Below are 15743 nucleotides of genomic sequence, written 5' to 3'. Positions count from 1 at the left end.
GCATCTGTATATTTGTAGCAATAGCCAACAACAATACAATATTATTTTTCTTTTATGCCAAAAATCATTAGAAGAGTAAGTAAGTATAGGTAAGTTTTTTTTTGCACCTTTAGGTTTCAGATTTTCAAACAGGTGCATTTCAGCCAAATATTGTCCTATACAAACCATACATCAGTGGAAAGCTTATTTAAAAAGCTTTCAGATTATTTATAAATCTCAATAATAATAATAATAATAATAATAATAATAATAATAATAATAATAATAATAATTATTATTATTATTATTATTATTATTATTATTATTATATATATATATATATATATATATATATATATATATATATATATATATATATAAAATAAAATAAAAAATTACCTGTATGATTGGTTTTGTGATCCAGGGTAACATATATGCTAATAAAATTTCTAATTAGAACCAATAAGCTTTTACCGCTGCCATTGAAAAACCTTTTCAAGTGCATGAGGTTCAAACCTACAACCTTTTTTGGCTGTCAAATTAGGTCGTAACCACGACGCCAGTTCACCCACGAGAGCAGATGCGTCATAGCGGCAGTTAGAGAGCAGGTGGCGCTGTTTGTCAACTTTCAGACGATTGCTATGTTCAAATAATTGTTCGAGAAGGTTTTCCTCTTACTCCGATGTCACCCCTGCGCGGAGGCGTCAGTAGACGGGCAGCAGCAGCACCCCTCCCGGCCACGAGCACCCTCACCGAACGCTCCAGGGAAACGATCGCCATAGTGAACCGCACGCGGAACGCTCTTCTGAGGACACCAGCGCAAGTTTGACCGATAAAGGTCGGCCGAAGAAGCTGCGTGTTTTGCGTCGGAAAAAGCGGCTTGTGTTTGTGTGTGTTGGCGGAGAGTGGAAAGACGGCATCCGGCCTCCGAGAAGCAGGCGAGGGCAGGGACTCGCGTCCAAACAACGTTTACCGTCTCTGGTGAGTCTTCCGTGGCGTTTCTTGTAACGATCCGTGTAGGCTGAAGGTAGACGTTAGTTGCGACGCTCTTGTAATGTTTGTCAGTTATGTTTAACCAACCAAACTGCCAGGTTTGGGGAGTGTTTGGATCTGATTAAATTTTGTTTAATCGACGGTTGGTTTGTCAACACGAACTATACGTCATGTTTAAATGCCGGGTTGTTGGTTTAGCTATGAAAGGAAAGCACAACCGTTGTTTTTAAGTGTTTATTTAAGCTTTGACTAGTACCGAATTCCACCACCTGGTTGAATAACAATCCTGACAGGCTTTGTAACGTTAGAGTTGTTTTTGTAGTTTTGTTTCACGTCTGTCTTATAGACATTATAGAATCCATAATGTTGGAATTCGGTTGTTGTTTTGAATAAACATTATAAAAAGTTGTTCGGTTGAACCAGTTGTTATGCTGTCTGGGGAAAATGCAAAGAATGTTAAACAATTTAATCCCATATTTTTCTGTTTAAAATACATTTTATTGTCTGGAAAAGTTTTCAAAAGTTAGTTAAAGAACTTATTTGCTGTCAGAAACTTAAGTACAAATGTATGCGTGTATGTATAAGTAATCATCCAAGAATAATAGGTGCTTTAAAATAATGTAGCATGCAGTTTTACAAGGAGAAACAATCAGCTGCTTATTCAAAATCTTAGTATGATCAAAGTCATGCTGATTTGTGATCTTGTTTTATTGTAATAATGAATAACACCCTTTAAACATTGCATCTGTATTATGCCATTAAAGTTTTCACTTAAAAAGAAGGCAGTGCGCATTTGTAGTTGACAGTCTTTGCACTTTCAGACCCTTTAAATTTCAACATTTATCTGAATATCAATCAGTGTTTTTAAATGGCTTAATAGACAAACCACAGATTCAGTCCTCATCCTCACATCTTCCTACAGTCAAACCACAGGTGACTTTGTGACGGTGGGAGATGTGTTGATGGGTTTAATGAATCGTGAACGTGGACAAATGTATCTCCGCCCTCCAGCACAGCAAAGGGGGTTGCATTAAAATCCGTAACTGTGTAGAATATCAACGTGGTACAAACTTCACATGCCCTTCGTTATGCCAGGGCTATTTGTGAGTCGTGCAAATGGGGAGGATGAAGATGTGCATGCATTGAATTCTGCAAATGAGCATGCATGTATGCATGGATATGAGTGCATGTGCCTTCTTTGGATGCGATTATGGGCCCGTGGCCAATTTAGGGATTTGCCATCCCCGGGATGATGCCTATTTCTCAATCAGTGGCTCTTGAGATGGAAATGAGGGTGCGTTTCACAGCCTGGCATGCAGTTGTTGCATGGATGACCCAAATCAGGGACTGTGGTTTTGCTGTTCTCAGTCTGGGTGGCTGGATGTAATGTGACCCACATGGTGATGGACGATTGTTGAGTATATGAGATATTATAGGCACGCCGTTGTTTCTGTGTATGCTTTAGTGTTTGATGATAGTTGGTGTAACAGGAGGACAATGGGTCCATGCCTCACCCAGATGAAGTTCATAATACAGTTTCACGTCGTGTTAGTGTGTTGTGAGGAGCAGGGTTACATGGCCTTTGTTGCTTCTGGGCCCTTTGTACTTGTGGTGGTAGATCATGCTGAATATGCATGTCCCATAAAAAGGCATCATGAAAAAAGCATCTCTCACTCTTATTCTCCGCTTGCTTTTTCACACACGCCCACGCACACTTTGCGCTTTTATTTTATTTTATTTTAAACTACTAGTCTAGTTAACTAGATTTAAATTTTTTTTTTTAATTATTATTATTATTTTTTTTTTAGGAAATTGAGTCTTTGTGCAAAATCCATCATCATATTGTTTGGGTGTGCTTGGTTTTTGTCAGGGGGCCTGTTCTTCAGTCATCGCTTATTACATCTGAGATGAAATGTCACATCCAAGATGATATCATCGTGCTAATCAGGATCTGGCAAATTCGGTTCTTCGGATGCACCTGTTGTTGATGATTAGAATGGCTGGATTGAGTTATCTGAGTTAATTGTGTGTTCATGGGTTGGTTTAAAAGGGGCTATGTATCAGTGCTCAAAACCACGATCAACAATGCAGCGATTGGCTGTCTGCAAGACAGCAATGTAATGACATCATATAATTAAAAAAAGACACCTGACGAAAAAAACGTGACACATTTTTTTGACTTTTATAAGGCAACAGCCAAGCGAACAAAACTACATAAATGTTAATAGATAAATGGAATGTGCACAGTTTTTATTTGATTTTTTTTACATTATTCCCAATTATTTATATGCACAATTTCTAATATTTGTACAGGCTTTACACCTTCTTAAGGGTCAAGATCATGTTAACTGCATCTTCCACACTCCCATCAAGCCACTCCCATAATAGCTGTGGTCACTCAAATTAATGCGTGGCTCTACATTATCTGTATGTGTGTAAGACTCTATTACAATTATGAAGTAATAATTTTATGACGAATAGAATGAGTAAAACTGACTGTCCATAGTATTGAAGACTACACAACCAAATACATTTTTAAATGATCAATATTTTAAATTATTAATGTCCCTGGATCAAGTAGGATAATTAGATTAAAATAAGGCCTACATTTTAAAATACTCTGAATCAGAGTACAGTAATTAGCCTATTACTATTAATAGATAATTTATTATCAACAGGGCTAGTAATTATTCATAGATTATTGATTCTAGTTAATTCCTTTGTTTCGTCTTTTAAATGTTCCTTTCTAAAGGAAGGAGGTTTATTTTATTTATTTGTTTATTTTTAACTTTCAAACACATTAAAATGCACAACTTCACTTTATTTCTTATTTGCATGCAATGCAGGGATTCCCAAACTTTTCTTAGCCGAATCTCTTTCACCTAATATATTTCCTTAAAGTACCCCTGAGATTTTAAAATAAGAACTTTAATATTTAGGTATCATGCTTTGCATGTTCACAGTTCTAACATTGGTTATTGGTCACATGTAGGGCTGCAACTAACGATTATTTTGATAATCGATTAATCTGTCGATTATTTTTACGATTAATCGATTAATCGGTTTATGTACTTATATTTTAGTTTTTTCCATTTTTTCCCCCCAAGTAAATTATTAATAAAGGGTCTTTATCATTCAGCATAGATTTTTAAGAGATTTTAACCATTTTGCATGGTCATATCCTCATCAAAAATATACCTGGAGTTGTTTTATTATGTGTTAGTATTCCCTTTGTTGAACTCTTCTGCAATCAGACCACTGACCCATACTCTAGCAAATTTCACAAGGAGATTTCAAATAATGTTTTCACCATGGCAGTCCTTAGAGCTCCTAAAGTAGTTTAACATCCCGAACAAAGCTTATTAAGGAATCTTTCAGAACATATTTTCACGAAGAATAAGGATAAAACAGAATAAGATTGCAGTGCGTTGTATTTTATTATTTACTGGGAAACAGCTTTATAATCCTTTGAATAAAGTGCCAATGGCATGAAACCTGAATGGAACTCACAATTTAAAGTAAAATCCATCAGAAGGTTGTCCAGAAAAAAAAATCGGACACACTAAAAACCTGCTGTGTGAAAAAGAGCAGTGAATACTTAGAAAAAAGTGCATTTCAAATATCTTTAAACATTTACCTCTCTCATTCAGTCATAATTAGGCTGCACGACTGAATTATGAACTGGTAAACGACAAACTGATCACAGAACATGTTTGTAAAGCTTTAAATGTTAACTGTTAAAAAGCAATGTTATCAGCTTTTACGACTAAACATTTGCAAACAACATTGTACTGGAGAATCTGCACAAATAAAAGTCTTAGGGGCCATTCACATATCGCGCCTAAAAACACATGGAAAACGCTAGGCGCAGCGCTTTCTCCTTTCCAAAGCGCTCGTGCGGTTGAGCCCCTGAGGCGTCTGCCTTTGCTAAGCAACCATGACGTGCTCTCTCCTTGAAGACGCGGAAATTTCAGCAAAGGATAAATGGATTTGCAGCTCTAAAATCGCTTGCAGTAGCTCTGCTACTAAATTTATTTCAAAATGGAAATCCATATACAGCTATGATCAGCTGTTCCTTCATCTTGGCCGAGCTTTAAACGTTGTTACGGGAAAGGATGAAGCTGATTATTTAGTTCTTGTCACATGACCCGCGGTGCGCTTGCCGCATTCTGAAAAGTTTAAATGTTTTTAACTCGATGTGGTGCGGACGCGCCTGGAAAAACGGGCGCGTCGCGACCGCGTCGCTTCCATTATGAGCGCGCATACATTGGAAATAACGAACATGAGCGCGCAAAAGACGCGATATGTGAACGGCCCCTTAAACAGTTCAGTAGTGCAGAGTTTACAGGTTAATCTTCTTTTTTGAAGGCTCAAAGTAAAGTACTCCCACATCCCGCTGAATGCTGGAGAGATGCTGTTTCGGGAAGCACGTGACATAAAACGAGGCCAGCTATTGGCTATTCGCTACTTCTCCTGCTGTACTGGCTGAGTAAAACCTCCGGTGGCTCATTACTGCCACACTTTGGTCACCGCAGATTTGAAATATGCCCGAAATGAGCCGCTTACGGCAAATAAGTTATTTAGCAACGAATCGATGACTAAAATAGTTGACAACTATTTTAATAATCGATTTTAATCGATTAAATCGATTCGTTGTTTCAACTCTAGTCACATGATATGCAGTTCATGTGACTGTAAGCATTTAAACAGAGTCTAGAGAAATTAAAATAGGGAAAAAACAGAATCCAGAAATTTTTTAATAGACAATATGGAATTTTGAAAAAGAAAGAAAAAAACTGATTTCATAGGGCCTTCAGAATTAAATTGGTTCGAATTTGAATATATTGCTGTTTAATATTGTAGATTCCATGATTTCAGTTAATTAGACATGCTTTTTGATTAATAAAATTAAAATTTAAGCATTAAAACAGAGTTTAGAGAAACAAAAATGGAAAATAATAAAATTTGGAAATTCATAGGGCCCTAGGAACATATTGCCATGCGAGTGTTGTTGGTGGTTACCGATGTGTTGCTTAGTCACTAGATGGTTGCTTACCTTCAGTTGATCCTTCAAAGTAGGCAGTATATTCTAATTCTATATCTCCAGCTGAGTGTTACTTATTAGTTTCCCATTAATAGGGTTTGTGGGAAGGAGACAAAATGATGAAAGAAACAAATTGAGTGTAAAAGTGAGAAAATGAAGTAGCAGCGTGTTTTTTACTCTGGAGACATGCATGTTGGTCTTATTGTGTTTCAGCAGAGCGATTGTTCTTGCTTTCTTGTGTGTTTGTGGATGAGATGAGCAAGGTGGAAGAAGCACATTGTTGCAGGCATTAATGTAACTTGACCTGTGCAGAGCTGCTAGCAGTCAGGCGGTGGGTTGTGTTATATGAGAACCCGTGTCTCTTGTTCTCTCTGCAGTGGGTTCTTGTACTATCAGTAGGTCAAGGACATGATGGATACAGTTAATTTGTTGAAGAACAGCTGATGCTCTGCTCTTCATACAGTACAGATACCTCTGACTGCACACCCATACGCCTCTTCCCACAACACACTATTTTCATACACACCTATTCACACAAACCAGACACAAAAGTCAGTGTTGCTCCATGTGGTGGTCTTTCTCTGGTCGTTGTTCTTAATGTATATAACTATCTTTCTCATGTAAACCACCAAAAACATTGTCCAGAGTCTTTCTGAGTGCATCTGAAATGGTTTTTGGTTGAATCGGTTGAAAGAAAGGCACAGTATTATAATTACGCTGGTTTTGGGTTCATCTAAAGCAGATTAGGCGCATATTTAAAAGCTGCATTTTGTGCAAAAAATTAAAAATAAATACTTGGGATTTTGGAGAATTGGAGAAATGGTTATCCATACTCAGAATTCGTGCTCTGCATTTAACCCATCCAAGGTGCACACACACACACACACACACACACACACACACACACACACACACACGTTTGTTTTTGTGAAAAGTGGGGACATCCCATAGGCGTAATGGTTTTTATTCTGTACAAACTGTATATTCTATGGCCCTACACCAACCCTACACCTAACGCTAACCCTCACAGGAAACTTTGTGCATTTTTACTTTCTCAAAAAAGCTCATTCTGTATGATTTATAAGCGTTTTGAAAAATGGGGACATGGGTTATGTCCCCATAAGTCACCCTCTCTTTGTAATACCTGTGTCATACCCATGTCATTATACAAAATGTCCTGATATGTCACAAAAACATGCGCACACACACCGTGAACACACACACACACACACCATGAACACACACCCCGAGCAGTGGGCAGCCATTTATGCTGCAGCGCCCGGGGAGCAGTTGGGGGTTCAGTGCTTTGCTCAAGGGCACCTCAGTCGTGGTATTGCTGGCCCGAGATGCAAACTAACATTCTTAGGGTTAGGAGTCAAACTCTCTAATCACTAAGCCACGACTTCCCCTTAAAGGACAAAAATACAGCTGCAAAAAAATGAAAACAATTATTATAATAATTTTTTTAAATATTTTTCTTTATGTAATTAAATGTTAAGTTATATTATTTAATTGTAATAAGTTATTTAGTGTAGTATATAATGTTTATAATTTTTAAGGATATATAGGATATATACATTTTATAATTTTATATATTTAGCCGAATATTTTAACTAGGGCTGGACGATTATGGCCTAAAATCAAAACCTCGATTAATTGAACATTTTGCCTCGATTACGATTATTGAACGATTATTTTGGTTTCGTTTTTTTTTTTTTGCCCTCTTAGTTCACTGACAAGGTTTGTACTGTAAATATGATTGACTATCAGCAGTTATTTTATCTATGTTCTTAACATTTTCTTACTAGGGTTGGGTATCGTTTGAATTTTATCGATACCGATTCTTATCGATTCCTAGTTTCGATTCCAATAAGATAAATCCAATATAAAAAAATTAAGTCAAACATTTAAATGTCAAACATTTTTACAAAGCATTCTGTTGCAGCTGAATAACATGAGCAAAAATCAGCAGCCTAAAAAACTCTGCAAGAGGAATTTTGCCTGCGATTAAAAAAAAAAATACCATAGCAAAAACAACTAGATTTATATAAATTTCAAATATTAAAGTGTTAAAGACAAGTAATATGATATGTCAGTAATAAGAAAGGAACAAACAAATCAATTAGCAATATCATAAATAAATACAACTAAACTAAATTTCAGGTACAGAAACTGTAATTAAAACTTTAAAAACACTGCATAGTTTTCTTTTTATAAATAAAATAAAGATTAAGTTATTAATCTTTAAGTTATTAAATATATTCAGTCAAGATCAATGAATGATTTTCTTTTGTTCTTTGATTAACATTAATGACAGGCAGCGCGTTTATTAGGCTGTTGTCTCTTTAAGCAAAAATACTGCACATTTGTGTTTTCTTTCTCCTCTGTTTATGTTCACGTAAGACAAAAACGGCTGTGTTTATGATGATATACTGATGTAACGTTAGTTTTCTGTATCGTAGTTTCGACTCGGAACAACCTTTTCTACAGTTAAAATACATAGAACAGTCCGAGAACGGACACAAACCGGGAACCCGCAGCGCGACCGGCGACCGCTGCTCTCTGTGCACACGCTTGTGCTTCATGTGCGCTGCACACAAACATGCTATAATAAGTTGAGATTCTAAGCTACTTTAGTGATAAATCACAGGACAGCACTGACAACTACTTTCTGTGTTCCTCTGTGCGCGCGATCTTCATAGCTACTGTTTATATGAGTGTTCGTGCCACAATGCAGCTGCGCGAAATGGTAGCTCGATATAAGAATACACATCCGTTCATCTAATCGCTTAAATGTCCAAACCATAAATCAAATATAATTGACAAAGTTTAGTGAAGACGCAAGGCTCACCGCTCACACCACTTTGCTTTTATGCCACTGACTGGACGGGGCAGAGTCATGTGGCTACAAACTCACTAGTATTCTTTTAAGGGGGAAGTGTTAACAGGATAAAAAAAATAAAAAAATAACCGACATGGGAAAATTATGTCGGTTAGAGGTTATGAATTTCGGTTTTGATTAGGGATGCACCGAATATTCGGCCACCGAAGATTTTCGGCCGAAAATGGCCCAAAAGAGCATTTTTGGTTTTTGGCCGAAAGACTTTTATCACCGAAACAACACGGCCGAAATGTTGTGATGATGACGCAAACAGAAACCGCGACCTGAACGTGCACCTGCATAGCGCAGACCACGAGCTCCCCGCGTCATTCACTTCACACCAGTGAGAACATTCTCTCTCTTCTTATTCCTTTATTCGCAGCACTAAAGCGTCTCCTAACAAAGAGATTGAGACGGACCACGAAGTGAGAACAAAGAAAGGTACAGTCTTATAGAGTCTGTTAGCACACGTCTCACTGAGATCTTATCCTCTGCACTTCATCGCGAATGTGCTTGATCCGCGTTATAAAGATCATTACTTGGATGCGGAAATAAGGCAGCGCGCACGAGAAATGATCCAGGCCGCGCTGGATGCGGAGAACCCGCGTGGAGACGGAGAAGCGCCAAGCGCAGGAGACAGATCAGAGCGCGGAAAAAAGACTCGTCTCTTGGCATTCACCCTCGTTGTCTGATATTTTCAGTGAAATTCTGCAAGAAAGTGCCTCAAATAATAATACATTGGCTATTGTTCTAGTTCTTAGGCTACTATATATGTGACATTTTATTTACAGTAGCCTATATATATATATATATATACACACACACACACACACACATATATATATATACATATACATACATAATATCAGATTGTAGCCATATTTCTGCTAGATTTTCTGCTAGATTTCTGCTTTAATTTGATAAAACAAATTATTTATGCCCTGCCCCTATTTAAATACACTCTCTCAAATATTTCTCAAATGTCAGGCAGATGACAAGCTCAACTGCTCAACAGCTAGATGGTTATCTGTCTGAAGTCCCCATCCCCAGAAGTGATAACAGTCTTGCCTACTGGAGAAGTAATGCACTTTCTAGTCCTACAGAGAACAATTTCAAATGCACTTGACCTAAATGCACTTTGTTTTTATGAGAGAACAGTTCATTTTAAAACCTTTCTGCAGGCCAGTAGGCCTGTACATTATTATTTAATATTCACATGAGTGGGATACATTTTTAGTTTGAATTTTATTTTATACTGTGCATTGTTGCAATGTGCTTAATAAATATTGCATAATTTGTAATTATGTATTTTTATGTTTTTTTATAATTTATGTAATTGTAATTATCTTTGAAACTTTAATATTAATTTATGCAATTGCAATGTCTTAATTTTAGTAAAGTTAGTACATGGTCATAGCAATAAATGCAATGGAATAATTGGCATAATTTCTTTCGGTGTTTCGGTTTCGGTTTTCGGCCTTGGTTTTCTCTTTTTCGGTTTTCGGTTTCGGCCAAGAATTTTCATTTCGGTGCATCACTAGTTTTGATTATTTTTCGATTAATCGTCCAGCCCTAATTTTAACACTAATTTTGATAGCACTTATAGACGGTTTCAACGGCCACAACATAAACAAACGTTACTGCGCATGCGCGCTTTATTGGACCTAACTTAACTTCCGGTAGACTTCCAAATAGAATCAATAACAACAGCCAAGTCCCTCTAGAGTAGATATTTTTTGATAACAAACAAAATATGTTTGCCGCGTGAATCAGGCGGACTTAATGAAAATGCAAATTCATTCTTTGGCAGCAGGAGATGTTTTAAAGCATAGACATAAAGCGCGAGAAATAGAGGTTTCCCCAGTAACAGCTGTAAACCGAGCAAAGCTGGTACGCTCACACGCTGCTTTATCAGGCATATAACACACAAGTCTTCCTTCAGAAATACAGCGATATAAAAACATCTGTGCCTCGTTTTGATATTTAAACATATAAATGTAAGGAATTATTATTATTAAACGTGCAGTACGTAACGTTACTCATGTTTATTCAGCGAAGCCTTTTTGAAAATCGATCAGTTTTAAAATTGTGGCCAGTCTCCAAAAATAAATAAATGTATGGGAAACACATCCCGCAGCACAACCACCTGACCCCAACTTCAGTCTACTCATCACCTTGACTTTAACTGCGTTTGTAGAAGGCACTGCAGCCAGACCGATATACACAACACAGACCGGAAGTTAACTTAGGTCCAGGTGCGTGCGCCCGATGAAACAGTCTATTAAAAAAAAAGTTAACTGTTGTGACCCACGTATAGTGTTCTTTTTTTATTTGTATGTATGTATGTATGTATGTATGTATGTATGTATGTATATATGTATGTATATATATATATATATATATATATGTTTTTCCGCTTTATTGATTTAAATAATTTTTGGTACAGTTAAAACAGTTGAGACTGATATAAAAGTAGTTTTTTCCTGCATGCTGAATGTAGGTTAGTTCACATTCTTGAAGTGGTTCACACTTTTTGGACCCTGTTAGCAATGAAGACATCTTCTGGAAAGGGCATATTGCTATTGGCAACAAGATCTCGCTCCATTTCTCTCTTCCTCGTTCTGCCACTCTGGTCTCGTCTCTAATTGTCAAGAATGTGCCCCTGATCAGGTGCCATCACATTTAGTGTGTATTGACATTGATTCTTCCAGTTGTGATTATTCTCACTAGTTCAGTGTCACTGACAATATTGGAGGTGAGCACACATTGTTCAGAACCTTCTCTTCTGCCACTGAAAAAGTGGGAAACCTCACAGGAAGTGACCTAATTAGAGAGTTTATGCATGTCTGTCTTGTTGCTTAAATGACATCATAATTCTGTCATGTTCAGTCCCCACACATTTCTGTAAACTGCCGTCGGCTATTTGAACAATTGGTAACCTTTCAGGAAAAACAACCGGTTCCCAAACACAGGAAGAGAGGCGTGTAGTACAGGACCTGGATGTTGCTGTGTGATCTGGGTGAACCATTACTCGACTTTTCTGATACCTGCAGCCCTGGACCCTACACAATGAGAACTATTTCAGCCATGCAAAGAATGTACGTGTGTGTTTGTTTTAGAGCCCGACCGATATGGATTTTTGGGGGCCGATGCCGATATTAACTCGAAAAGAGCCGATTTATAAGCCGATATTTTGATTTTAAAAATAATCTGGATATTAGACCCATTTCCTATAAACTGCATTTACACAACATTCAATAGCAAAATATCTGCCTGTTCTATGTATGTGGGCTGTATAAACCATTTTCCAGAATGGACTATGTTAAAAAAAAAAGCCTTAGATTACAGTCTCAATGACTAAACAATTGCACATCAAAAGTATATATTTTTTAATGATCAAAAAACAGTCTGGTTTTAAACATTTAACACTTTTACTTTCTTCCAGTTGAAGCTGGTTTTAACAGTCTGTGTGTTTACTGTAAATAAATTATAATACTAAAGTTAAAGTATTTGCAGAAGTAGTCCCACACTTTGCTGCTACAGCATTCACCTTTTTCAGCCATCTGTAGGCAGAAAGATAGACAGAGAAAGAATAAGCATGTGTATTAATAATATCACCATGTATCATTACTCATGTCATCATTAGAATTATAATAATAATAAACTGGGATCTCCTACATAGGCAAAAATGAGAAATATATATATTTTTTTTATTTGTCAAGCAATAGGTATTACCTACTTATATTTAACAATATTATTTCAACATTTTCCTGTTATGTCTGTAAAGCTGCTTTGAAACAATATGTAAAAAAAAAAAAAAAAAAAAAGCGCTTGTTCAGCTCACATTTATTTACATGTCCCCTCTGGTTTAATCATTTCTGACGCACCTACTGTAGTTACTGTAACTACACTATATTTGCTCTCACAGACACATTCACAACAGACCCGTATATCTTCTCCTCTTCTCTTTGTGCAGTCTGAATCAAAAAATCGTCTTGCCTACTATTACCGGAAGATTACGGAATCAATTCGAAGTTGAATGGTTAACGTTAGTGTCATGAACACACCGCTGTCAATTTTGAGAAGAACCACCTTCAAACAAGTTAATAGCAAGCATTTAAGGGGCCTGCTAAAAAGGAAGCTATTAGCGTTAGAGTAACGTAACCAGCCTGAATTCACCAAATTGTTCTCTGGACCTGAGGTTAGCCTCTTCTTCCTTGCTTCTCTCTTAATTCTCATCAGCAGGACTAGCGCTATCGCTCGCTTCTTACAACGGGACAGATACATGTTTGCTGCTGACCGAAAGGAGGAGGAACAGACTATGAAAGAGCTCCCGCTAAACGTTTTTAAAACTCCGCCTATGCCATAGCGCAGCGCAAATCGCGTTGTATCTGAAGGGCAACGCTGAGCCCAGCGGCAAGCGCCGTGCATACCGCGTACTGTGTGAAATGCCCAATTACGCGGTCATTATGTGGGAAACACACCGCATAAGAATAAGTTAAACGCTAACGTTGTAGTTTGACCTCCTATTAACGTTCACGCTCTTCCACTGATAAACATGGTATTAGCTTTGTGGCTAATCTAATATAGCAATGCATTAGCGGCTGTAAGTGATGTTACAGAATATTTAGAAGTAATAATGATAGGACCGTTAGCTAGAACTACCACACAGTTTTTATATACAGGGTATGAACTAAATCTACAATCATTTCACATGACGAACGACAGACTCACCGTCAAAACAGTTGATCGCTTTCTTCTGTAGTGGACTTCTGGCGCTGTTGTTAACTCTGGAGCTGCAGAGCTACCTCTGGTGGGCACACTATGCAACACTCATAACATGAGTGAAGCATGAGACTCTGTTTCTCATGTTTCATCGGCCGTTATAAATGCCGATGCCGATTTAAATGCAATTAGCTTATATCGGCCGATAATATCGGCCGGCCGATATATCGGTCGGGCTCTAGTTTGTTTATTTGTGTGCAAGTGCTTGTCATTTCCCTCAAGTCCCAGGTTGATTTGAAGAGGTAGGCTATTAACTATATATATATATATATATATATATATATATATATATGTATATATATATTGCTGATATTGACATTTTGTTACTTACCGTATTTTCCGGACTATAAGTCACACTTTTTTTCATAGTTTGGCTGGTCCTGCGACTTATAGTCAGGTGCGACTTATTTATCAAAATTAATTAGCATAGAGCGCCCTCTCGCGGCTGGAGACGGTAATGTTTTTCTCTTGGTTCTAAATAAATGCGACTTATAGTCCAGTGCGACTTATGTTTTTTTCTCATCATGGCGTATTTTTGGACTGATGCGACTTATACTCAGGTGCGACTTATAGTCCGAAAAATACGGTACTTGGTTATATTAGTTAAAACATTTTTTTTAAATGGCATGGAATATTACCAAACGGCAACAAAAAAAAGTCATTTTAAGCTTAACTTGCATTCATTTGCATCACAATAATATTGCATGATGAAAAACAATAAATGTTATTATTTTTTAATAATAGTTATTTATATTTCGTTGATAGTTGAATAATTTTATTATTAAGTGTGATTATTAGATGTTTTATTTTTAAGAATGTACTGAAAGTTAGTTTATAAATAATAAATTATTATTAATAATTAATATGTTATTACATTAAAGTTATTATAGTACTACATAATATTTAATTATTATATTAATATTTATAGAATTTGATGAATAATATCTGAAGGATAGTTTAATAAATTAGTAATAATTTGTTTTATTCATGCATTTTTCTGATTGCATGAAAATTTCATAAATTATTTGAAAATAAATAGGCCTAGTATTGTTACTACTACTACTAATTATTATTATTTATTATTTTGATGACAGTTTAATAATTTAGTAATAAACTTTTTATTCATATTGTTATCACATGAAAGTTATTAAAATAATACATTATTTATATTTTGACGATAATTTGATAATAATAATAATAACAGAAGCAGTAATAATATTGTTAATACTGTATGGCACAATAATATAATGCTACATTAATGCAATACTATAGTATTTTTAAAATAAATATAGTATTAAAAATTGGAACTGAGTATTGGCCATTGGTCATTTAAACAAAAATCAGTACTGGTGTAGATCACTTCAAATAACCGAGTTCCTGAAACTCTAATGGTAGTGCATGGCATTAGCAGCTGCAAGGTCATGACTATACATTGAATGCACTGTAATTCGTTTTGCTAAAAACGTCTGCCTGATGAATTAATGTAAATATAAACAGTGTATTTAGCATGTAATATGAATGTATGTTCTGTCTCTGTGTGTGTTAGTCTGTTCCTGGTTCAGCTCTCTCTCTCTCTCTTGCCAAACTTCACATTCTGAAAGGTTTCTTTGTATAGTGCCGCACTGAGCTGGACTGCTTCAGCATCCCACAAATACACTCACACGCTAAATTCTTACAGTACCATCCAGTGCCCATCTCACATTTGGGCCAACTATGCTGCATTCGCTCTGTGTGCCATATAGTGGCCTACTTTACCCTGTGACCAATTGTGACACCAATTGTGCCGTGTGTGTCCATCTGTATGTGTTACGCTCTGATTGGCTGATAATCTCTGGATCAGATTCAGGATTGAGATTGAAAGGGTCCCTAAGTAGTGTTCAGTAAGCAAAAAATTTTTTTTTAATTATTTGAAAAAAATGTCAATTAAAAATAAACAAGTTGTATTTATGTTAATAATATCTTTTTTTTATAATTTTTTTTTTGGTGTTCAAAATGAAAATAAATGTAACTTAGTTAATTTATAATGTGTATGTTTCATCTTCACCATAATGACATAACTGC

The 15743-nt window shown here is 36.3% G+C and overlaps 1 protein-coding gene across 2 annotated transcripts in view; it reads left to right on the top strand.

Annotated features, from left to right (window-relative positions):
• The first annotated feature begins 587 nt into the window (after positions 1-587).
• cdk17 (cyclin dependent kinase 17) overlaps positions 588-15743 on the top strand; it is a 57129-nt gene continuing 41973 nt past the window's right edge. The window contains exon 1 of one of the 2 annotated variants that reach the window (XM_059510780.1): positions 588-960. The gene's annotated coding sequence lies outside the window, so the exon portion shown is untranslated. The remainder of the gene's footprint in view (positions 961-15743) is intronic. The other variant, XM_059510779.1, reaches the window with a different exon arrangement.

Source organism: Carassius carassius, chromosome 26 (genome assembly GCF_963082965.1).
Source record: "Carassius carassius chromosome 26, fCarCar2.1, whole genome shotgun sequence".
In the NCBI taxonomy this organism is placed as follows: Eukaryota; Metazoa; Chordata; class Actinopteri; order Cypriniformes; family Cyprinidae; genus Carassius; species Carassius carassius.
This window is presented reverse-complemented; position numbering and strand designations above follow the sequence as displayed.